We start from the raw sequence: 25,887 nt of genomic DNA on the forward strand, positions 1-25,887 counted from the left end.
CCCCAGATTCACACATCCCGAGGACAGTGCTGTCACAGTAGCCGCCAGAGGGTGCTATCACGACACCACGGGACGATCGCATGGTTTCCCTTCTACACTTCCTCTCGTCCTACTGATAGAGGTGGACGCGCCCACGCCGCCGCGGCCGACTCTTGTTATAGGCCTTAGGAGGTGGACGCGTACCCTTCTGGTCGTTTTCCGGGCGACGTTTCCGCCATAGCGAAGGCCGGATGGCGGGGTACGACTGGAGGTCTGCCGTCCCCTGCAGCCACAGCTTCCAGTCCATCGCAGCATCCACCACGTCCCTTCCTCCCCCGCCGTTGTCGTGCTCCGTATACGACGACGGTCCGTTGCTTTGCGGAGAGGGGGGGGGGAGGGGATTCTCGAACATATTCTCAGTTCGAATATAATGAATTTCCTTGAGACAGAGAAGTTGCTGTCCATGCATCAGCACGGCTTTAGAAAGCATCGCTCCTGCGAATCGCAACTCGCCCTTTTTTCTCATGATATCTTGCGAACCATGGATGAAGGGTATCAGACGGATGCCATATTCCTTGACTTCCGAAAATCGTTTGACTCGGTGCCCCACTGCAGACCCCTAACTAAGGTACGAGCATATGGGATTGGTTCCCAAGTATGTGAGTGGCTCGAAGACTTGTTAAGTAATAGAACCCAGTACGTTGTCCTCGATGGTGAGTGTTCATCGGAGGTGAGGGTATCATCTGGAGTGCCCCAGGGAAGTGTGGTAGGTCCGCTGTTGTTTTCTATCTGCATAAATGATCTATTGGATAGAGTGGATAGCAATGTGTGGCTGTTTGCTGATGATGCTGTGGTGTACGGGAAGGTGTCGTCGTTGAGTGACTGTAGGAGGGTACAAGATGACTTGGACAGGATTTGTGATTGGTGTAAAGAATGACAGCTAACTCTAAATATAGATAAATGTAAATTAATGCAGATGAATAGGAAAAAGAATACCGTAATGCTTAAATACTTCATTAGTAGTGTAGCGCTTGACAGAGTCACGTCGATTTGTTTGGGCTAAGATCGCAGAGCGATATGAAGTGGGACAAGCATGTAATGGCAGTTGGGGCGAGGCGGATAGTCGTCTTCGGTTCATTGGTACAATTTTGGGAAGATGTGATTCATCTGTAAAGGAGACCGCTTATAAAAGACTATTCTTGAGTACTGCTCGAGCGTTTGGAATCCCTATCAGGTCGGATTGAGGGAGGACATAGAAGCAATTCAGAGGCGGGCTGCTAGGTTTGTTATTGATAGGTTTGATCATCACGCGAGTGTTACGGAAATGCTTCAGGAACTCGGGTGGGAGTCTCTAGAGGAAAGGAGGCGTTCTTTTCGTGAATCGCTACTGAGGAAATTTAGAGAACCAGCATTTGAGCCTGACTGCAGTACAATTTTACTGCCGCCAACTTATATTTCGCGGAAAGACCACAAAGATAAGAAAGATTAGGTTCAAAAATGGCTCTGAGCACTATGGGACTTAACATCTATTGTCATCAGTCTCCTAGAACTTAGAACTACTTAAACCTAACTAACCTAAGGACATCACACAACACCCAGTCATCACGAGGCAGAGAAAATCCCTGACGCCGCCGGGAATCGAACCCGGGAACCCGGGCGCGGGAAGAGAGATTAGGGCTCGTACAGAGGCATATAGGCAGTCATTTTTCCCTCGTTCTGTTTGGGAGTGGAACAGGGAGAGAAGATGCTAGTTGTGGTAAGAGGTACCCTCCGCCACGCACCGTATGGTGGATTGCGGAGTATGTTTGTAGATGTAGATGTAGAGGGGGGAGGGGGGGGGAGGAATGTTACGGCGTAAAGTCAAGCGCCGGCAAGCCAGTCGGGAACAAGAGAGCAGAGAGGGCTGTGGAGAAGACGTCAGCCAATTGCACGCTGACCGACCCCTCTCCAGGACGACAATGCGACGGCAGCGGCCTCTATGCGAAGAGGACATTAGCGCCGCGCCCGACCGGTCGCGGCCCAGTTCTACAATAGCTTCAAACTAGTCATTCCGCTTGTACTATGTAGCATCTCTGTACTGGAGAACCTTGCATATCTTACAGGTCGCCCTTTGCTTGCGAGACATCTGCGTTATTCTTGACACGTTTCCTAGCCTTGAAGGGGAATCAAAAATGTAAATTAGCATTCCAAATTAATAAAGGAGGAGGAATGTGCCATTAGATGGCGGTCGCGCGTATTGTCACCCGCAATACGGACGGCGCAGCGCGATGAAACTGCAAAGCTCCGTGCCGAGCTCGGCGTGAAGCGGCTACTATAAATTAAAAAATAAAACATGGACCACCATCAATAATTTGAACGAAGCGGGGCTTGCGCTCGACTGGTGTAGGTCGCACAACGACGTCACTGTTAGTGGACGGCGGGCCGAATCATTCTTTGCGTCATTCCCGTGAAAACTGCGGCAGGATGTAAATGAAATGATCGGCGCACCGAACTCAGGGACGTGGAGCGATATACGCGGTTTGCAATTAATGGCTGAACACGAGAAGTGGTCAGTCATATGCGTCCACTAACAATGGGTCATCGGTGCTTCTTTTCCAACCGTGATCGTCTGAAAAACATAAATCATAAAATATTAATAACAAAGTGACATGGAGGGTTGAAATTTAGAAATGAAAATCATAGTAAAGTTAACTTGGACTATTTTATAAGCAGTTAAGGTACATTTTATCATAAATTCATACCGAGTCATGACAATGCGTCCGTACCTAATCAGAGCGGGAACAGAACAGAAACCAGCGGACGCTAGACAAAAGAATTAGACATAAAAATGACTAACGAAATTAAACAGAGGCTGTACGTCAGCAGATACATCGATAAGTGCACACAGATGAAATTATAATACAGGATGTAATATGGAATCTCTGACTCCATAAATGTCGGAAATAATTTTAAAAGCAAAATAAATACTACTAATTAAAAGGTAATACTACACTGTCAACGTTAAGTATTGTCATTGTTCATTTTGTAACAAACGCATTAATACGATTTGTTTGAATTGTTTCTCTAGCGATCCGAGAAAGCAGGTTTCCTAGACGCTCCATCTTTAACGATTAGGCAGGATTCAACAGGCTGTACAATTTTGGAACGTCTCATCGCCATTATTGAGATAGAATATCAACACGCATTAGCTAAATATTAATTGTGTAGAACTCGGCTCGCTCTTTCGTCCATGAGACCCAGAAGGCGGTAGGTACCGTCTCGCTGACTTCTGGTTAGTGTTCAATATACTTCTGAGATGTCTCCACATGAGCAACATACGGAATATCATGAGAGATTTATGATTGCATTAAAGAACCCCTGGCAAATCTCGTATTGTTCTTAACGGAGAGGAAACTCACCCTGTTCGTTCAAGACTGTAGATGGAGTTAGATACATGTGTGTATGCCGGCCGGTGTGGCCGAGCGGTTCTAGAGCGGTTCAGTCTGGAACCGCGCGACCACTACGGTCGCAGGTTCGAATCCTGCCTCGGGCATGGATGTGTGTGATGTCCTTAGGTTAGTTAGATTTAAGTAGTTCTAAGTTCTAGGGCACTGATGACCTCAGATGTTAAGCCCCATTGTGCTCAGAGACATCTGAGCCAGCCATGTATCTACGTTGATACTGTGTTAGATACAGTTTGGCGGTGCCGTCATACAAACAGAATACGGAATATCAAACTCGTTTCTGCCTTTGTGTTGGAGAAATACTAGCAAATTTCGTGTTGCCCTTCACATACAGAGAAGTTCGCACTTAAAAGGTCGTTACATACATTCATTTAGGGAGTACTACTACATAGTATGAAGGCTTTCACGACCGGATGACATATCTTCTGGTAAACCTTCCGGGATGTAAGGTCGTGGTCCATGAAACTCTTCAGCTCCTAACGTTTCGTCCAGAGGTGCGCTGGACATCTTCAGAGGGGTGTTTCTCCTCCGGTGAGTCTTGCCGACTGACTCACTCAGTCGGCAAGACTCACCGGAGGAGAAACACCCCTCTGAAGATGTCCAGCGCAGCTCTGGACGAAACGTTAGGAGCTGGAGAGTTTCATGGACCACGACCTTACATCCCGGAAGGTTTACCAGAAGATAGTACTACTACAGCTTCTAACATCGGTGTTGTCTGGTGCAGTGCGTGCGATCGTTTTAGATCGTGTCTAAGTACTAGGTCTGGACACGTCGAAATAGTAAGCCGCTGTGCAGTTTCAGAACTGAGACGTCGTTACGACCTTAGCAGGCGTTTATACACAGGCATTGCTAAGTGACGTTCTCTCCTGGAATGTACTGCATGCCGCAACAAGTTCGGTATAAATACCTTGTGACGATACTGTTCCTGGCGAATGTGGGTAGAGACGGGACTGTGGAGCACTGACGGCAGTCGCAGCGGTAACATGCGACTCCTGGCTGTCGCGTACCAGAGTAGCGCGTCAGTTCTTTGGCGTAAAATAATGTAGCCGTCTGAGTCAAGGCGTCCAACCCATTAGGAGACTGACATACATCGACACGCATTCCGAAACGATGACGTGGAGACGGGTTCTTCAGATTCGTAATGTGTAGGGAAAAGCAGGCAACCTCGGACTTGGAGCTATTTCTTACATGGAACTGGGGTGGTCCATTGATAGCGACCGGGCCAAATATCTCACGAAATAAGCATCAAACGAAAAAACTACAAAGAACGAAACTCGTCTAGCTTAGAGGGGGAAACCAGATGGCACTACGGTTGGCCCGCTACATGGCGCTGCCATAGGTCAAACGGATATCAACTGCGATTTTTTAAATAGGAACCCCCATTTTTTATCACATGTTCGTGTAGTCCGTAAAGAAATATGAATGTTTTACTTGGACCACTTTTTTCGCTTTGCGATGGATGGCGCTGTAATGGTCACAAACGTGGAAGTACATGGTATCACGTAACATTCCGCCAGTGCGGACGGTATTTGCTTCGTGCTACATTACCCGTGTTAAAATGGACCGTTTACTAATTGCGAAAAAGGTCGATATCGTGTTGATGTATGACTATTGTGATCAAACTGCCCAACGGGCGTGTGCTATGTATGCTGCTCGGTATCCTGAACGACATCATCCAAGTGTCCGGACCGTTCGCCGGATAGTTACGTTATTTAAGGAAACAGGAAGTGTTCAGCCACATGTGAAACGTCAACCAAGACCTGCAACAAATGATGATGCCCAAGTAGGTGTTTTAGCTGCTGTCGCGGCTAATCCACACATCAGTAGCAGGCAAATTGCGCGAGAATCGGGAATCTCAAAAACGTCAGTGTTGAGAATGCTACATCAACATCGATTGCACCCGTAACTTATTTCTATGCACCATGGCGACGACTTCGAACGTCGTGTACAGTTCTGCCACTGGCCACAAGAGAAATTACTGGGCGATGGCAGATTTTTTGCACGCGTTATTTAGAGACGAAGTTTCATTCACCAACAGCGGTAACGTAAACCGGCATAATATGCATTATTGGGCAACGGAAAATATACGATCGCTGCGACAAGTGGAACATCAGCGACCCTGGCGGGCTAATGTATGGTGCGGCATTATGGGAGGAAGGATAATTGGCCCCCATTTTATCGATGGCAATCTAAATGGTGCAATGTATGCTGATTTCCTACGTAATGTTCTACCTATGTTACTACAAGATGTTTCACTGCATAATAGAATGGCGATGCACTTCCAACATGATGGATGTCCGGCACATAGCTCCCGTGCGGTTGAAGCGGTATTGAATAGCATATTTCACGACAGGTGGATTGGTCGTGGAAGCACGTCACCGGATCTGACGTCCCCGGATTTCTTTCTGTGGGGAAAGTTGAAGGATATTTGCTATCGTGATTCACCGACAACGCCTGACAACATGCGTCAGCGCATTGTCAATACATGTGCGGACATTACAGAAGGCGAACTACTCGCTTTTGAGAGGAATGTCGTTACACCTATTGCCAAACGCATTGAGGTTGACGGACATCATTTTGAGCATTTATTGCATTAATGTTGTATTTACAGGTAATCACGCTGTAACAGCATGCGTTCTCAGAAATAAGTGCACAAAGGTACATGTATCACATTGGAACAACCGAAATAAAATGTTCAAACGTACCTACGTTCTGTATTTTAATTTAAAAAACCTACCTGTTACCAACTGTTCGTTTAACATTGTGAGCCATATGTTTGTGACTATTACAGCGCCATCTATCACAAAGCGAAAGAAGTGGTCCAACTAAAACATTCATATTTCTTTACGTACTACACGAATATGTAATAAAAAATGGGGGTTCCTATTTAAAAAACGCAGTTGATATCCGTTTGACCTATGGTAGCGCCATCTAGCGAGCCAACCATAGCGCCATCTGGTTTCCCCCTTCAAGCTAGACAAGTTTCGTTCTTTGTAGTTTTTTCGTTCGACGCTCGTGAGATATTTGGCCCGGTCACGATCAATGGACCACCCTGTATACGAGCCCTGCAACGAACTTGTGACGTCACACTTGTCGGCTTGTCCACCACGTTTCTCGAGCGCTCGGCTCTGTGCAGGGCCCACGGGAAATCGATATTTAATTGAAGAAGTACCCACCAAAGATATTAATTTTGTCGCGTTTTGTCGAGAAATTGCATGCATTCAATCACGCAGTCTAGAATTATTAAACGTATGAAATAGTTACTCGTTGCTGGGTCTTCGAACAGTACGATTTGTAAGTCTAATAGGACAATAGCGATGGCGTACGTGGGAGGGAGGGGATCGAGGAGCGAGTCACGGTCGTTGCGAGTCTTCCGCGAGTGAATCCGGCGTCCAGAAGAACGAATGGTAGTGCGCCCGAGCCGGCCTTGGGGCCAGGTACGGTCAGCAGTTGCTGCTTGCCAGTCGGCCGTGGCAGTTCGTAGCATCCTAATGGATGCGAGGAAGGGAATACGGCAACGGGACAGCGCAGAAGTTTCCACAGGATGGTCAGTTATCCCTGACTGTCAGATAATGGAGAGCACGGTGTAGTGGGCTTTTCGATCGTGGTTTTGTGACACGTAACGTCAACATGGTGTCACCGACAACAAATGTTTTAGCGAAGGGTTACCGACGGTCAAAGGTAGCCACAACAGTGCATTTTATTTTCTCACTCAGCTTTTGTAAGAAAACCAGGGATTTTAAACATCTCCTTAAATCCTATTAGTCATTACGTGCACTACTGGCCATTAAAATTGCTATACCACGAAGATGACGTGCTACAGCCGCGAAATTTAACCGACAGGAAGAAGATGCTGTGACATGCAAATGATTAGCTTTTCAGAGCATTCACACAAGGTTGGCGCCGGTGGCGACACCTACAACGTGCTGACATGAGGAAAGTTTCCAACCGATTCCTCATACACAAACAGCAGTTCACCGGCGTTGCCTGGTAAACGTTGTTGTGATGCCTCGTGAAAGGAGGAGAAATGCGGACCATCACGTTTCCGATTTTGATAAAGGGCGGATTGTAGCCTATCGCGATTGCGGTTTATCGTATCGCGACATTGCTGCTCGCGTTGGTCGAGATCCAATGACTGTTAGCAGAATATGGAATCGGTGGGTTCAGTAGGGTAATACGAAACGCCGTGCTGGATCCCAACGGCCTCGTATCACTAGCAGTCGAGATGAGAGGCATCTTATCCGCATGGCTGTTACGGATCGTGCAGCCACGTCTCGATCCCTGAGTCAACAGATGGGGACGTTTGCAAGACAACAACTATCTGCACAAACAGTTCGACGACGTTTGCAGCAGCCTGGATTATCAGCTCGGAAACCATGGCTGCGGTTACCTTTGACGCTGCATCACAGACAGGAACGCCTGTGATGGTGTACTCTACGACGAACCTGGGCGCACGAATGGCAAAACGTCGTTTTTTTCGGATGAATCCAGGTTCTGTTTACAGCATCACGATGGTTGCATCCGTGTTTGGCGACATCGCGGTGAACGCTCATTGGAAGCGGGTATTCATCACCATACTGGCGTATCAACCAGCGTGATGGTATGGGGTGTCATTGGTTACACGTCTCGGTCACCTCTTGTTCGCATTGACGGCACTCTGAACAGTGGACGTTACATTTCAGATGTGTTACGAGCCGTGGCTCTATCCTTCATTCGATCCCTCCGAAACCCTACATTTCAGCAGGATAATGCACGACCGCATGTTGCAGATCCTGTATGGGCCTTTCTGGATACAGAAAATGTTCGGCTGCTGCCCTGTCCAGCACATTCTCCAGATCTCTTTGGCTCTGAGCACTATGGGACTCAACTTCTAAGGTCATCAGTCCCTTAAACTTAGGACTACTTAAACCTAACTAATCTAAGGACATCACACACATCCATGCCCGAGGCAGGATTCGAACCTGCGACCTTAGCGGTCGCGCGGTTCCAGACTGTAGCGTCTAGAACCGCTCGGCCACCTGAGGCCGGCTCTCCAGATCTCTCCCCAATTGCAGATGTCTGGTCAATGGTGGCCGATTAACTGGCTCGTCACAATCCGCTAGTCACTACTCTTGACGAACTGTGATATCGTGTTGAAGCTGCATGGGCAGCTGTACCTGTACACGCCAACCAAGCTCTCAATGCCCAGGCGTATCAAGGCCGTTATTACGGCCACAGGTGGTTTTTCTGGGTAGTGATTTCTCAGGATCTATGCTCTCAAACTGCGTGAAAATGTAATCGCATGTCAGTTCTAGTATAATACATTTGTCCCATGAATACCCGTTTATCATCTGCATTTCTTCTTGGTGTGGCAATTTTAATGGCCAGTAGTGTATTTTCTAATTGCCTTTCAACCTTTTTTCAATATCTACATCTTTTTCTTCTTTTATGAAGAGACAGTCCAACGGAATCTTTTTTAATTTCAAATATAGCATTTACTGCCTACTCATTCAGCTTATTTATCAGAATGTACACGTTCAGATGGAGGATTTTAGTTTGCTGTGCCAATCTTCAACAGCGTTCGTGGTCCTGTGCCACTGGTTAAAAATATTCCACATTTCAATTGGTTTGTTAAGATTTTCCGTTCATTGATTGACAATGTAGCCCGAAAATTTTATGATCTTTTCTCTACCAAGCATTTCCTCCATTATTACCATTCACGCTTCATCAACACTGTTTGGTGGAAGATGTGCCATTGCAGCACACATGGGGCAAAACTATCAGATTTCTTCTCTATCGATGTATTCTTCCGTTCATCTCAGTTCTCGTATTTACTAATGCAGACATTGATTGAAGTGAAAATTACAACTGGAAACGGATGTTTCAGGTATGAGGTTACGGCTGAGTCATCGATATATCCCAGTGGATGTCAGAAAAATCTGTACCGTGTGACCTTCCGAATAATCACATCGCTACCCATGGGACCACTGAATTTTATTACAGGTGTCGCACAATAGATAACTTAACGAACGGAATTTATGAAACAAGTGTGGCCCTAGAATAAGTTAAACATTGGTGCTGTAACTCACAAGATCATAAAAATAGGGATTTTATCAAACTACTACATGAAACAATGGTCACTATAAAGTCCTATTTTTTACAATTCCTCTTAGACTTCAAGTGCACGGAGACGAAAAACCGTTATGTTCACTGAGCATTAACTGATGTTACAATGGAATTTAAATATACTTTGGCTAACATCAAGTAATGAGTCTAAGGTGAATATATGAAGGTCAACACAACTTTTGGTTGCATGCATTACAAGGTAGCAAGATAACAGTGCTGCCATTTACAGGATGTCCATAAAATTGCGCTATCGTTTCAGAAAATAATAACTAGTAAATTACTAGACATACAGAAGCGTTTTCTGTGATAAAACGTTTACCAGGTCTCAAACTACTTCTCCTTTGTCTCTGTTGCAGCTTTGACTTGGAGTGCATCAGAAAATGGTGACAGATCAGGAGGAGGCACCGTGTATCATCTGGTATGCAGTATCCAAATCTGTGTCAACGGTGCTGCGGGATTTTCAGCGCCAGCATGGTAGGGCACCACCGGCGAAAACAGCCATAATCCGGTGGCTACAAACTTTAGAGACAGGCAGCGTGAAAGACCTTCCTCGAAGTGGACGTCCCGTTGTGTCTGAACCATATGTTGACAGAGTGCCAACTGCACTTCAACAGAGCCCTCAGAAGTCAATTCGTAGTCATCACACTTATTGTAGGAAGCAAGATCAGCTATATATAATGTGTCACATAACGGGCTACGCAACTATGCGTACAAAGTGTGAAAGGTCTAAGCATTGCAGCCAAACGTCCGTTCTCTGTGGCGTGCAATCGCATGTTCCTTGCGGCCCTCGATAGATGCTGTCAGTTGGTTCACGAATAAGTGTCTGTTTCCAGATGAACCAACGTACCACATTTTGGACTCGTGGGTCATCACAGCATTAGGATTTGAGGCTGTTAAAACCCATGCAAATTATATGAACACATCCGTGATAGCTCGAACTTTAATATCTGGCGTAGCTTAATACACGATATGGTGACAGACCCATTTTTGTTGCAGAGAAAATCATAACGGGAAATGTTTACGTGCCCATGCTCGAACATTCTACCAGAGACAAGGAGCTACAGCTGTCCATTATTTTCCAACAACAAGATGCCGCATCGGAGTGTGAACGTGCTGAATAACACATTTCCTTACTAGATGACTGGGCGGTGATGATCCCATCGCATTCCAGCCCCCCAACCCCTCCCTCCGCTTCCCGATATCTCGCCACTAGACTTTCTTCTGTGGGGTTACTTCAGGAACTCGTGCACTCAACAGCAGTCAGAGACATTGCTACTATTCGTGCACAAATCGTTGCTACCATTCGTGCACGAATCATTGAAGCAATCAGCACTGTTGATACTGCAGTGCTGATACGTACCTGATCAAAATTCGGGTATTGCCTTGATTTCCTACGAGCGACGAGTGGGCACACATTGAAACTCTGGCATAACACAGAAAGAAGTTTTGAGAGCTGCTCTGTCTCTTAACAGTTTCCAAGCTGTGATTGTTTGAAACGATAGCGGGACTTTGTGGACACTGTACACTATCGCCATCGGGAGACTTAATACGTTTGGACGTTAATATGTCGGAAAAATTAAAGGAAAATATCTACAAGTAATTTTCGATGACTTCGAAGGACACGAAATGCCATACAACACGGATCCGTGGTGCAACAAGCTCAGATAAAATTCAGACGTGCCGTATTGTCTGTCCATAAACGCTTTGTAGCATATAACGGTGTTCATTGTCAACATTTCGAGCATTTAGTATGGCAGTCATAACAATAAAAACTCGTGACGGTCGTGAGGTAGTGGCTGATTTCGTTTGGTTCAACAGGGCAGACATTCTTGCGATTCTCCTCCTGACGGCAGGACAGTGATTTGCCGCGATGTCCTCTATAACCGCTCTTTTAATTGAGAACAATATTATCAGGCTTATTCTCATATAAGTTTACATGCCAACTAGCTCTGCAGATGACGAAGAGATTGATGAAATGTATGATGAGAGAAAAGAAATTATTCGGATATTCAAGGGAGACGAAAATTTAATTGTCATGGGTGACTGGAACTCGATAGTAGGAAAAGGAAGAGAAGGAAACGTAGTAGGTGAATATGTATTGGGGGCGGAAGAAATGAAAGAGGAAGCCGCCTGGTAGAATTTTGCACAGAGCATAACTTAATCATAGCTAACACTTGTTTCAAGAATCATGAAAGAAGGTTGTATACATAGAAAATGGTGACAGATCAGGAGGAGGCACCGTGTATCATCTGGTATGCAGTATCCAAATCTGCCTGGAGATACTAGAATGTATCAGATAGATTACATAATGGTAAGACAGAGATTCAGGAACCAGGTTTTAAATTGTAAGACATTTCCAGGGGCAGATGTGGACTCTGATCAAAATCTATTGGTTATGACCTGTAGATTAAAACTGAAGAAACTGCAGAAAGGTGGGAATTTGAGGAGATGGGACCTAGATAAACTCAAATAACCAGAGGTTGTACAGAGCTTCAGGGAGAGCATTACGGAACGATTGACAAAAATGGGGGGAAAATACAGTAGAAGAAGAATGGGTAGCTTTGAGAGATGAAATAGTGAAGGTAGTAGATGATCAATTAGGTAACTAATAGAAATCCTTGGGTAACAGAAGAGATATTGAATTTAATTGATGAAAGGAGAAAATACAAAAATGCAGTAAATGAAGCAGGCAAAAAGGAATACAAACGTCTCAAAAATGAGATCGACAGGAAGTGCAAAATGGCTAAGCAGGGATGGCTAGAGGACAAATGTAAGGATGTAGAGGCGCTTATCACTAGGGGTTCAAATGGTTCAAATGGCTCTGAGCACTATGGGACTCAACTGCTGCGGTCATCAGTCCCCTAGAACTTAGAACTACTTAAACCTAACTAACCTAAGGACATCACACACATCCATGCCCGAGGCAGGATTCGAACGTGCGACCGTAGCAGCAGGCGGCTCCGGACTGGAGCGCCTAGAACCGCACGACCACCGCGGCCGGCTATCATTAGGGGTAAGATAGATACTGTGATGTTTATAGCTTTCTCGTTATACTAGTTGTTCCATAAAAACACGGGAGAACTGGCGGATGTCAGTAACGTCCTGCCACGATATTTCGGCGCAGAGTCTTCTGGCCAATTTCAGGTGAGTACCACTGTAGTAGTACTGGCGAGTACGCGCTGAGCTCTGCTATTTAAAGCCATCGTGAGGTGACATTGCGCATGCGCTGCTCAGCGTGCGCGTTCGTAACAACTCCTTGCAGCTTTACTGTATGGTTAAAAGAAGTTGAATGGAATGGACAGTGTCTTGAAAGAAGGATATAAGATGAACATCAACAAAAATAAAACGAGGATAATGGAATGTAGTCTTATTAAATCAGGTGATGCTGAGGGGATTAGATTAGGAAATAAGACACTTAAAGTAGTAGATGAGCTCTGTTATTCGGGGAGCGAAGCAACTGATGATTGCCGATGTAGAGAGGATATAAAATGTAGACTAGCAATGGCAAGAAAAGCGTTTCTGAAGAAGAGAAATTTGTTAACATCGAGTATAGATTTAAGTGTCAGGAAGTCTTTTTCTAAAAGTATTTGTATGGAGTGTAGCCATGTATGGATGTGAAACATGGACGATAGTTAGTTTAGACAAGAAGAGAATAGAAGCTTTCGAAATGTGGTGCTACACAAGTATGCTGAAGATTAGATGGGTAGATCACATAACTAATGAGGAGGTATAGAATAGAATTGGAGAGAAGAGAAATTTGTGGCACAACTTGACTAGAAGAAGGGATCGGTTGGTAGGGCATATTCTGAGGCATCAAGGGATCACCAATTTAGCACTGGAGGGCAGCGTGTAGGGTAAAAATCGTAGAGGGAGACCAAGAGATGAATACACTAAACAGATTCAGAAGGATGTAGGTTGCAGTAGGTACTGGGAGATGAAGAAGCTTGCACAGGATAGAGAAGCATGGAGAGTTGCATCAAACCAGTCTCAGGACTGAAGACCACAACAACAATTCTCATATAGGGGAGAAGTGATCGATAATAACGGAAATAATTAATGGCATTGAAAAAGTTTTAATTAAAATTATCGGTATATAATCTCTCATCAGAATAACGCCCGCAGGAAAGTAGCGCCTCAGGGAAAATGAAAGAGGGTTCAACGCGGCTACTTTCTTTCTAAATTCTACTATGTAAATCATGAGCGGGTAGTTTTAGTTCTCTTGTCTTGTTTTCTGCGCTCTGAATAAGTCTGCGTAGCTACGGCGTGCGATACAGCTGGCATTTCCGCATGATATGCTACGGAAGGGATCAGGGCACATTTTTAAACTGCAAGCAAATTGACTATAGTTAATTTATACGGGACAGACTTTTTCCGCAAGGTCACGGACTAAGAATATCTTAGGAATTGCGTGCGCGAGAAAAAGTAGCGCTCAGTATTAAATTCATTTACATTCCGAATAACCGATAATAGGATCTGTGGACTATAAGAAGGGGTGTTAAATCGAATATAAGAACGGAATTGGACACTTAACTTCGTGAAACTAAAAGTGTACGAAGTTTGAATGACTGTATCTAAGTATAGTAATAGACCATAGTCCTTGCTATAATATATTTGAGTGACGAACTATAAAAATCACGGACATTTTAGTTGCCGTAATTGCTGAGAGTAATTATAGGATCAACCATCCCTCTCCCTACATACAAAACGCAGTCATTCATGATCACTTAATTATTATAAAATGTTTTTAATAAAAAATTTAAGTGATTTCCACAATAGCGTGTGTATTAGTCAACGATAACCATAGGCAAGCTGCAAACTGTATCTCTGGATGACGGAAGGCTCGATTATGAATATTTACGAAGCGTAAATTGAGACTTAAAAGCTATTTAACATTTCATTTCGAACCGGACAGAAATAACACAAAATTAGAAACCGTGCGGGTCAGCAGTAACACCGGAAATAGGAAGTTGAAATAATAACTAACATCCAAAGACGTTATTAACTATCTTGTCTTCGATAACACAGCAACAAATGAAGGGTGATCGCCTGTCCAAAAAGTCAATATTAATTGTTATTATTAAAACCCGAAATTTAATCGTCGTTACAGTGAAGATGTTTGTGGCTGCTCCATCTGATATGTAGGTACAACGAAAAGGGGGGCATATACAGTAGATAACAATACCAAAATCTTACGTCAGAGAAGTCGACGACAGCAGATCGACGGAGGGCGGCTACGCCTCTTGTTACTATTTGATCAAGCACCACATACGTTATATCGCTGACGTCCTTTTCCGAGGCTCTTCCCAGTGCCCCCAGGAAAAATAATGTAGATTATCTCATCAAAATTACCTAGAAATCTGTGTAAAACGGAAATGAACACTAGATGTCACGAGGGGCGAACCCGCTAATATAAAAGAAAGTGGGGTGTATCGTATTGTCAATAGTGAAGCAGTAACAACAGTATGGGTCGGTCGAGAGGGTTCATTGATTTCGAACGTGGACGTGTCTTGGGATGTCACCCGAGTAATAAATCCATCAAGGACATTTCAATCCTTTTGAAGTTGCTAAAGTCTGCTGCTTATGCTGTGATTGGGAGGTGGAAACGCGGACGAACGACAGCAGTTAATCCGCATCTGGGCATACCTCATGTGATAATGGACAGGGACCGTCAACCAGTGCGGACGATTGTTAAAAATCAGGAGTCACCCGTGTTTTCCAAAGTGCTATCCTCAGTTCATATGGCGCAATGACAGTCTGCAGAGTGATAAAAAGAATGGGTTAGAGTGGTCGACCAGCTTCTCACAAGCCACACAGTTTTGTAGTCAGTCCTAAGAGACTCTGGAGGTGGGGTAAAGAGCGATGGCACTGGAAGTGGATGACTGTAAACGAGTGATCTGGAGTGATGGATTATGCGTGGCAATTCGAGAGAAGTGTTTGATTTGGCCAATTCCTGGAAAACTTTACCTGGCTTCACTTGTAGTGCTAGTAGTATGGGGCCGTTTTTCGAAGTTAAGGTGTTGTCTCCTTGTTGTGCTTAAGAAATCGATAAATGTGGGAGGATGTGAGCACTTTTTATAGCTTAGTGTACAGTGTACAGCAGTATAAGAGGTCGGAGACTATTGTTTATATCAGCATGACAAATCACTCTGGCACAAAGCTTTATCTGTGAGGCAATGGTCTGTGGACAATAATATACATGAAATTGGCCTACCCAGAGTCCCGGCCTGAATCCAATGAAACTCCTTTGGGATGAGTTAGAATGTCGACTACAGCGACATCACTACCTTCTCTGGTTTCGGCTCTTGAGGAAGAATAGACTTCCCAGTAGAGTTCAAGCCGTCATAAAGGTGAAGGATGGACACACCCCATATTAATGTCCGATAATGAGTATCCGGATAATTTTGATCACGTAAAGTAGTTCGTTGACAATAGTGTCATAATTCGACATTATGTACGCCCGAAAATCCGTTTCATTATTCACTATAACTTTGCAAACAGCGTTGCTCAAAATATTTATTCGTTCTGGATGTATTTGCGATAGCCACTTTTAACTGCCTGTCTCTGCAGTCCTCATAATATTTTCTGAAGGCCACACATTTCCTACAGTGAGACTATATTTTTTTATTCTACTCAACGTGGGAGGTAAGTTGGAACCGATTAAAGAGATTGACTGATCTGGAAACTAAGTATGGAAGATTGCATACAAATGGCTGATGGAATTGAAAAACAAGTAATATCAATATTCTAGTCAAGCAGGACTGCTATGTTTCACCAAGGACGTGCCCAGCGAGGAGCAGGAAGTGGCAGCTGACCCTCTCCCCCATCCCACCTGCCCCCAGGAAAAATGTAATAAAAGAAATTAACATAACTCGCTCAGCGAAGTCACATCCTGCCGCGCCACACAACCAGACGTATCAGTTCAGGAACAGGCGAAATGCCGGCCGGTGTGGCCGTGCGGTTCTAGGCGCTTCAGTCTGGAACCGCGTGACCGCTATGGTCGCAGGTTCGAATCCTGCCTCGGGCATGGATGTGTGTGATGTCCTTAGGTTGTTTAGGTTTAAGTAGTTCTAAGTTCTAGGGGACTGATGACCATAGATGTTAAGTCCCATAGTGCTCAGAGCCATTTGTACCATTTTGAACAGGTGAAATAAACAGACTGTTTCATTTTCACGGTCAACTGAACGAGTGGACACAAGCCATGGAACAAAAGAACAACCAATACATCACAGAACCACCTTCGGTCTAGCTACAACCTCCTCAAACTAAGGGATAAACGTCTTGTTGAGTCTTCGGTGCACCCGACGCCTAGCACCATTCGATGAGGCAATATCACTATTCGTCACACCACAATACATGATATCAGGCAGATACTGTCCAGTTTCTGCGCTATCAAGCCCACTGAAGACCTACAGCCTTATACACTGCTGTGAGCACTGACTTCTTGTGAGATACTTTATGCATTCAGTTATTGCGTTGTTCCGAAAAACGATGCCACTTCAGTTGACGATAAATTCATCTGGTCCCTTTACGAAGACTATTAGGGCCCACCGGAATGAACTGCTGAAATTAGTACCTTAAATTACCGGGTGGTTGTAATTAAAGCGCAGCTACTGACGGAGGTCTAGTGTAGGCTGTTGCCGGCGGAACTTTGTGGATATTCTAATGCGTTAATGTGGAACTGATTCACGCTCAAAAAAAGTTGTTCCAAGTTTGGCCACCAGGTGCAAATCTGGCACTAGGAATGGAAGAAATGTTTACAAATATTTCTATCCGTAATGGAGTAGGAACGGAAAGTGGGCAGAAAAGGTCAAACAATTGAGAAAGGCACAATGTTCAAACGCTTCAAATGGCTCTAAGCAATATGGGACTTAACATCTGAGGTCATCAGTCCCCTAGACTTAGAACTTCTTAAACCTGACTAACCTAAGGACATCACACACATCCATGCCCGAGGCAGGATTCGAACCTGCGACCATAGCAGCAGCGCGGTTCCGGACTGAAGCCCCTATAACCTCTCGGTCACAGCGGCCGGCTGAGAAAGGCATAATGTTGATTCTATTATTAACGGCCGCTTACACAATTTGTTCAATAAGAGCACCCGATACTTTGACAGGATGCCGCATCTGTAAAACGAGGTGACCGACGGTTGGTCGCAGCAGTTCCGGTGGAATCTGAGCAACGCGTTCCTGTATACCAGCCTTCAGATTCTTTTAGATACCCCCAGAGCCAAGAATCACATGGATTCAGATCACGTGATCTTGCAGGCCATGCATGCAGAAAATCTCTGGAGACATCACGTTCGTGGAGGATTGCATAAGCAGATTTTTCACTGGACAAGCGAAGTGAGGTGTTGCCCCACCTTGCACGAAAACCGTGGTTTCCACACAGTTGCGCTCTTCCAAAGCAGGAATCACATGCTGCACAAGAACGTCTCGGTAACGTGGAGACGTCCCGATACACCTGACAGGCTCTCTGTTTTGTATCCCGCCACAGGCAGTGCGTGGATCTGCTCCTGTGAACTGCTTCTGTAATATAGGCCGAGAGTGAATGAAGAGAGTAGGAGCAGGAGAGGTGAAGCACTTCGGTACTGCAGGTAACTTTAGCACTTTCAATAGTCAAAAACACAAGTGTCAAATGCATACATAACTTTCGCTAGGATGAGCACGTAGGTGTGAAGCCGTAGTCCATGTCTATTCCTGTGAAGTTAGGGTGACTGTTCTGTATAATCTCAAAACTACCAAATACTCGTTGCTGTCCCAACTTTAACTGAACGTAACTAATACGAAGTCTCAAAAGCAAGCTAGCCCACTCGGTAGTATAAGAGATATTTCCAGGCCGTCTGCTCTTGATGAAATGGGCCGAAAACAAGACGGCACTACCTGAGCTCCACAGCGACGGCCAAAGGGCGCTGTGGTCAGCGTAGTTAGTCTTCTCTCGTAGTGCCAACTTACGAGAGCGTGCATCTACCCCAAATTGGGTTGGGGGTTGATTTGGGGGGGAGACCAAACAGCGAGGTCATCGATCTCATCGGATAGGGAAGGACGGGGAAGGAAGTCGGCCGTGCCCTTTCAAAGGAACCATTCCGGCATTTGCCTCAAGCGATTTAGGGAAATCACGGAAAACCTAAATCAGGATGGCCGGACGCGGGATTGAACCGTCGTCCTCCCGAATGCGAGTCCAGTGTGCTAACCACTGCGCCACTTCGCTCGGTCCTCAAATTGGCAGTTCTGTCTATTCACTGTACCCTATAGTGTTAAATGTTCTTCATCATTACATAAAATATTGCCCGACCACATGTCATTAACATCGTTCCATGTCAGAAACTGAAGAGCAAATTCAGAACGTTGTTGCGGAACATGAGGTTTCAGTTGCTACACCATTTGGATCTTGTACGGGTACCAGTGTAAAACAGATCGCATAGATTTCCATACTGTTTACCGGAGTATGCGCAATGCTCGTGACAATGTTCGAGCACCAAGTGGGACACGTGGTGCATGGTCAGTTACAGCAACAGCAAACTCGTCAATAATTTCTACCGAGGTAGGACTCCTTCTTTTTCCTGGTGCCACACCAAGTTCGCCCGTGGTTTCGAATTTCATTATCATCTTCTTTAAACCATTTAATGAGGTCGGGCCTTTCTCCAGACCTTTCAGTCGGCGATACTCTCTCAATGCAGCACTGCAATTGCTGCCGTTCACATAAAACAGTTTCACTAACAGCACGTGAGCTGTCTTCTCGATGGCCATACTGTTCACTCACGTTATGGCTCGTCAATTGACAGCGTGGATGCCGTTCTGAAGTAGCTACGACGAAGTACGCTACTGGCCATTAAAATTGCAACACCAAGAAGAAATGCAGATGATAAACGGGTATTCATTGGACAAATATATTATACTACAACCGACATGTGATTACATTTTCACGCAGTTTGGGTGCATAGGTCCTGAGAAATCAGTACCCAGAACAACCACATCTGGCAGTAATAACGGCCTTGATACGCCTGGGCATTGAGTCAAACAGAACTTGGATGGTGTGTACAGGTACAGCTGCCCATGCAGCTTCAACACGATACCACAGTTCATCAAGAGTAGTGACTGGCGTATTGTGACGAGCCAGTTGCTCGGCCACCATTGACCAAACGTATTCAATTGGTGAAAGATCTGGTGAATGTGCTGGCCAAGGTAGCAGTCGAACATTTTCTGTATCCAGAATGGCCCGTACAGGTCCTGCAACACGTGGTCGTGCATTATCCTGCTGGAATGTAGGGTTTCGCAGGGATCGAATGAAGGGTAGAGCCACGGGTCGTAACACATCTGAAATGCAACGTCCACTATTCAAAGTGCCTTCAATACGAACAAGAGGTGACAGAGACGTGTAACCAATGGCACCCCATACCATCACGCCGGGTGATACGCCAGTATGGCGATGACGAATACACGCTTCCAATGTGCGTTCACCGTGATGTCGCCAAACACGGATGCGACTATCATGATGCTGCAAACAGAACCTGGATTCATCCGAAAAAATGACGTTTTGCCATTCGTGCACCCAGGTTCGTCGTTGAGTACACCATCGCAGGCGCTCCTGTCTGTGATGCAGCGTCGAGGGTAACCGCAGCCATGGTCTCCGAGCTGACAGTCCATGCTCCTGCAAACGTCGTCGAACTGTTTGTGCAGATGGTTGTTGTCTTGCAAACGTCCCCATCTGTTGACTCAGGGATCGAGGCGTGGCTGCACGATCCGTTACAGGCATGCGGATAAGATGCCTGTCATCTCGACTGCTAGTGACACGAGGCCGTGGGAGTCCAGCAAGGCGTTCCGTATTACCCTCCTGAAGCCACCGATTCCATATTCTGCTAACAGTCATTGGATCTCGACCAACGCGAGCAGCAGTGTCGCGATACGATAAACCGCAATCGCGATAGGCTACAATCCGACCTTACACGAGGCATCACAACATCGTTTCACCAGGCAACGTTTGTGTATGAGCAATCTGTTGGCAGCATCTTCTTCCTGTCGGCTAAATTTCGCGTCTGTTGCACGTCATCTTCGTGGTGTAGCAATTTTAATGACCAGTCGTGTATTTGATGGCATTATAATACCGCTTTTTGTGACAAAGAACTTTGTCAAAGACATATGATGAATATTTGATCAGATTTCTTTGTCAAAGAAATCCGAATGTGTAATACCGACCTAACGCGCAGCACCACGGCTTTCTGTGGTCGTGAACAGCGACGGCGCTACACCGCTGCTCTGCGGCCGTGAACTTGAACTGGCGAGGTATCAGCTACACGCCACGCCACAAGTGCTGCTGCGGAAACAGGTCAATGCCACGGCCGACGATGCGCAGGCGAGCGAAAGCCGGCCAAAACCAGGCTCAGCTCTCCTTGCCGCGAACGCGCAGCCGCGCGATGCCTATTGCCGTACAACCTTACGCACTCAACATCGCTAGCAAGGCGTGTGCCTGGCGCAGGGTAAAAGCCTTCCGACTGCCACCTTCCCCCCCCCCCCCCCCTCCAAAAAACACATACGCACGCGCCGGCGATATCATCCGCGATATCACGTGAAACCGTTCCCTCGTTTCGATCCCGTTACACACGAGCGTTTTACAAAGACGTTTCATCTACATCTACATTTATACTCCGCAAGCCACCGAACGGTGTGTGGCGGAGGGCACTTTACGTGCCACTGTCATCACCTCCGTTTCCTGTTCCACTCGCGTATGGTTCGCGGGAAGAACGACTGCCGGAAAGCCTCAGTGCGCGCTCGAATCTCTCTAATTTTACATTCGTGACCTCCTCGGGAGGTATAAATAGGGGGAAGCAATATATTCGATACCTCATCCTGAACGCACCCTCTCGAAACCTAGACAGCAAGCTACACCGCGATGCAGAGCGCATCTCTTGCAGAGTCTGCCACTTGAGTTTGCTTAACATCTCTGTAACGCTATCACGCTTACCAAATAACTCTGTGACGAAACGCGCCGCTCTTCTTTGGATCTTCTCTGTCTCCTCCGTCAACCCGATCTGGTACGGATCCCACACTGATGAGCAATACTCAAGTATAGGTCGAACGAGTGTTTTGCAAGCCACCTCCTTTGTTGATGGACTACATTTTCTAAGGACTCTCCCAATGAATCTCAACCTGGTACCCGCCTTACCAACAATTAATTTTACATGATCATTCCACTTAAGGTCGTTCCGCACGCATACTCCCAGATATTTTACAGAAGTAACTGCTACCAGTGTTTGTTCCGCTATCATATAATCATACACTAAAGGATCCTTCTTTCTATGTATTCGCAATACATTACATTTGTCTATGTTAACGGTCAGTTGCCACTCCCTGTACCAAGTGCCTATCCGCTGCAGATCTTCCTGCATTTCGCTACAATTTTCTAATGATGCAACTTCTCTGTATACTACAGCATCATCCGCGAAAAGCCGCATGGAACTTCCGACACTATCTACTAGCTCATTCATATATATTGTGAAAAGCAATGGTCTCATAACACTCCCCTGTGGCACGCCAGAGGTCACTTTAACGTCTGTAGACGTCTCTCCATTGATAACAACATGCTGTGTTCTGTTTGCTAAAAACTCTTCAATCCAGCCACACAGTTGGTCTGATATTCCGTAGGCTCTTACTTTGTTTATCAGGCGATAGTGCGGAACTGTATCGAACGCCTTCCGGAAGGCAAGGAAAATGGCATCTACCTGGGAGCCTGTATCTAATATATTCTGGGTCTCATGAACAAATAAAGCGAGTTGGGTGTCACACGATCGCTGTTTCCGCAATCCATGTTGATTCCTACAGAGTAGATTCTGGGTTTCCAGAAATGACATGATACGCGAGCAAAAAACATGTTCTAAAATTCTACAACAGATCGACGTCAGAGATACAGGTCTCTTGTTTTGCGCATCTGCTCGGCGACCCTTCTTGAAGACTGGGACTACCTGTGCTCTTTTCCAATCATTTGGAACCTTCCGTTCCTCTAGAGACTTGCGGTACACGGCTGTTAGAAGGGGGGCAAGTTTTTTCGCGTACTCTGTGTAGAATCGAATTGCTATCCCTTCAAGTCCAGTGGACTTTCCTCTGTTGAGTGATTTCAGTTGCTTTTCTATTCCTTGGACACTTATTTCGATGTCAGCCATTTTTTCGTTCGTGCGAGGATTTAGAGAAGGAACTGCACTACGGTCTTCCTCTGTGAAACGGCTTTGGAAAAAGGTGTTTAGTATTTCAGCTTTACGCGTGTCATCCTCTGTTTCAATGCCATCATCATTCCGGAATGTCTGGATATGCTGATTCGAGCCACTTGCTGATTTAACGTAAGACCAGAACTTTCTAGGATTTTCTGTCAAGTCGGTACATAGAATTTTACTTTCGAATTCACTGACCGCTTCACGCATTGTGACGGGACGTTATTCTTCAGCAAACGAATTGCTACACACCGAAGTTACGAAAGTCATGGGGTAGCGATATACACTTTCACAGATAGCGGTAATACCGCGTAAACAAGGTGTAAAAGGACAGTGCATTAGCCGAGCAGTCATTTGTACTCAGGTTTCCGACGTGCTTACGGCCGCACGACGGGATTCATATACGTTGAAAACGGAACGATAGTTGGAACTAGACGGATGGCACGTTCCATTTCGGAAATCGTTAGGAAATTCAGTGTTCCGAGACCAACAGTGTAAAGAGATGCCGAGAATACCAAATTTCAGGCTCCACCTCTCACCGCAGACAACGCAGTGGCCGACGGCCTTCAGTCAACGATCGGAGCAACTGAGTTTGCACACAACTGTCGATGCTGACAGACAAGCAACGCTACGTGAATAACCGCAGAAATAAATGTGAGAATTAACGACGAATGTATCCATTAGGAAAATGCGACGAAATTTGCCGTTAATGGCAGCAAAAAAAATGGTTCAAATGGCTCTGAGCACTATGGGACTTAACGTCTGAGGTCATCAGTCCCCTAGAACTTAGAACTACTTAAACCTAACTAACCTAAGGACATCACACACATCCATGCCCGAGGCAGGATTCGAACCTGCGACCGTAGCGGTCGCGCGGTTCCAGACTGTAGCGCCTAGAACCTCTCGGCCACTCTGGCCGGCTAATGGCAGCAGACGACCGACGCGAGTGCCTTTGTTAACAGCATCACATCACCTGCAGTGCCTCTCCTGGGCTCGTGACCATATCGGTAGGACCCAGCATCAATGGAAAACTGTGGCCTGGTCAGATGAGAAGGGACAGGATGATAGGACATCTGCTGCACTTTTTTCTTGTCGTCAGTATTCTGACTGGTTTCATGTGGCCCGCCACGAACTCCTCTCCTGGGCCAATCTCTTCATCTCAGAGTAGTACTTGCAACCTACGTCCTCAATTATTTGCTGGATGTATTCCAATCTCTGCCTTTCTCTACAGTTATTGCCCTCTACAGCTCCCTCTAGTACCATGGAAGTCAATCCCTCATGTCTTAACAGATATCACCCTGTCCCTTCTCCTTATCAGTGTTTTCCACATATTCCTTTCCTCTCCGATTCTGCGCAGAGCCTCCTCATTCCTTACCTTATCAGTCCACCTAATTTTCAACATTCGTCTGTAGCACCACATCTCACATACTTCCATTCTCTTCTGTTCTGGTTTTCCCACAGTCCATGTTTCACTACCATACAATGCTGTACTCCAGACGTACATCTCAGAAATTTCTTCCTCAAATTAAGGCCGATATTTGATATTAGTGGACTTCTCTTTGCCGGGAATGCCTTTTTTGCCATAGTTACTCTGCTTTTGATGTCCTCCTTGCACCGTCCGTCATGGGTTATTTTACTGCCTTCGATGTACAGATTGAACAGTAGGGAGGAAAGACTACTTCCCCGTCTTGCACTCTTTTTAATCCGAAATCTTCGTTCTTGGTCGTCCACTCTTCCTTCTTGCCTCTTGTCCATATTGTATATTACCCGTCTCTCCCTATACCTTATCCCTTTTTTTTCTCAGAATTTCGAACATCTTGACCATTTTACATTGTCGAAAGCTTTTTCCAGGTCGATAAATCCTATAAACGTGTATGGTTTTTCTTTAGTGTTGTTCACATTATCAACCGCAACGTCAGAATTGCCTCTCTGGTGCCTTTACATTTTCTAAAGCCAAACTGATCGTCATCTAGCATATCCTAATTTTCTTTTCCATTCTTCTGTATGTCTCAAAATATGGTAGAACACCCAAAGACATTCTGGTCGTATGTAAAGTACACCAGTGACAAAAAAACGGTCAATACCCTCCTCACTGCGCGATAGCGATGGAAATGTTACCGATTATGGTGTCACTAAAGCGGAGTTACTAAATACAGATTTCCGTAATTACTTCACGAAAGAAGACAAAGTAAATATTCCAGAATTCGAAACCAGAACAGCTGTTAGCATGAGTGACATAAAAGTAGATATCTTAGGTGTTGCGAAACAACTCAAATCACTAAAGAAAGGCAAGTCTTCCGGTCCAGATGGTGTACCAGTCAGGTTCCTCTTAGAGTATGGAGACACAATAGCGCCTTTCCTAGCAATCATATACAACCGCTCACTTCACGAAAGGTCTGTTCCTAAAGACTGGAAAATAGTACAGGCCACACCAATATTCCAGAAAGGACACAGGAGTAACCCATTGACTTACAGACCCATATCACTGACCTCAATTTGCAGTAGGATTTTGGAGCATATACTGTACTCTAACATTATGAATCACCTTGAAGAAAATGACTTATTGATACATGACCAACACGGATTCAGAAAATATCTTTCCTGTACAACGCAGCTAGCTCTTTGTTCCCATGAAGAGTGCTGTCGACAAGGGATCTCAGATCGATTCCATATTCCTAGATTTCCAGAAGGCTTTTGATACCGTTCCTCACAAGCGACTATTAATCAAATTGCGTGCATATGGAGTATCGTCTCAGTTGTGTGGCTGGATTCGTGACTTCCTCTCAGAGAGGTCACAGTACGTAGTCATAGGCGGTAAATCATCGAGTAGAACAGAAGTGATATCTGGCGTTCTGCAAGGTAGTGTCATAGGCCCTCTGCTGTTCCTGATTTATATAAATGATCTAGGTGATAATCTGAGCAGCCCCCTTACATTGTTTGCAGTTGACGCTGTAACTTACCGTCTAGTAAAATCATCAGACGATCAATTCCAATTACAAGATGATCTAGAGGGAATTTCTGTATGGTGCGAAAAGTGGCAATTACCACAAAACAAAGAAAAGTGCGAGGTCATCCACATGGGTACTAAAAGAAATCCGATAAATTTCGGGTACGATAAATCGCACAAATCTAAGGGCTGTCTATTCGACGAAATACCTAGGA

The sequence above is a fragment of the Schistocerca serialis genome, chromosome 2 (assembly GCF_023864345.2).
Source record: "Schistocerca serialis cubense isolate TAMUIC-IGC-003099 chromosome 2, iqSchSeri2.2, whole genome shotgun sequence".
Classification (NCBI taxonomy): domain Eukaryota; kingdom Metazoa; phylum Arthropoda; class Insecta; order Orthoptera; family Acrididae; genus Schistocerca; species Schistocerca serialis.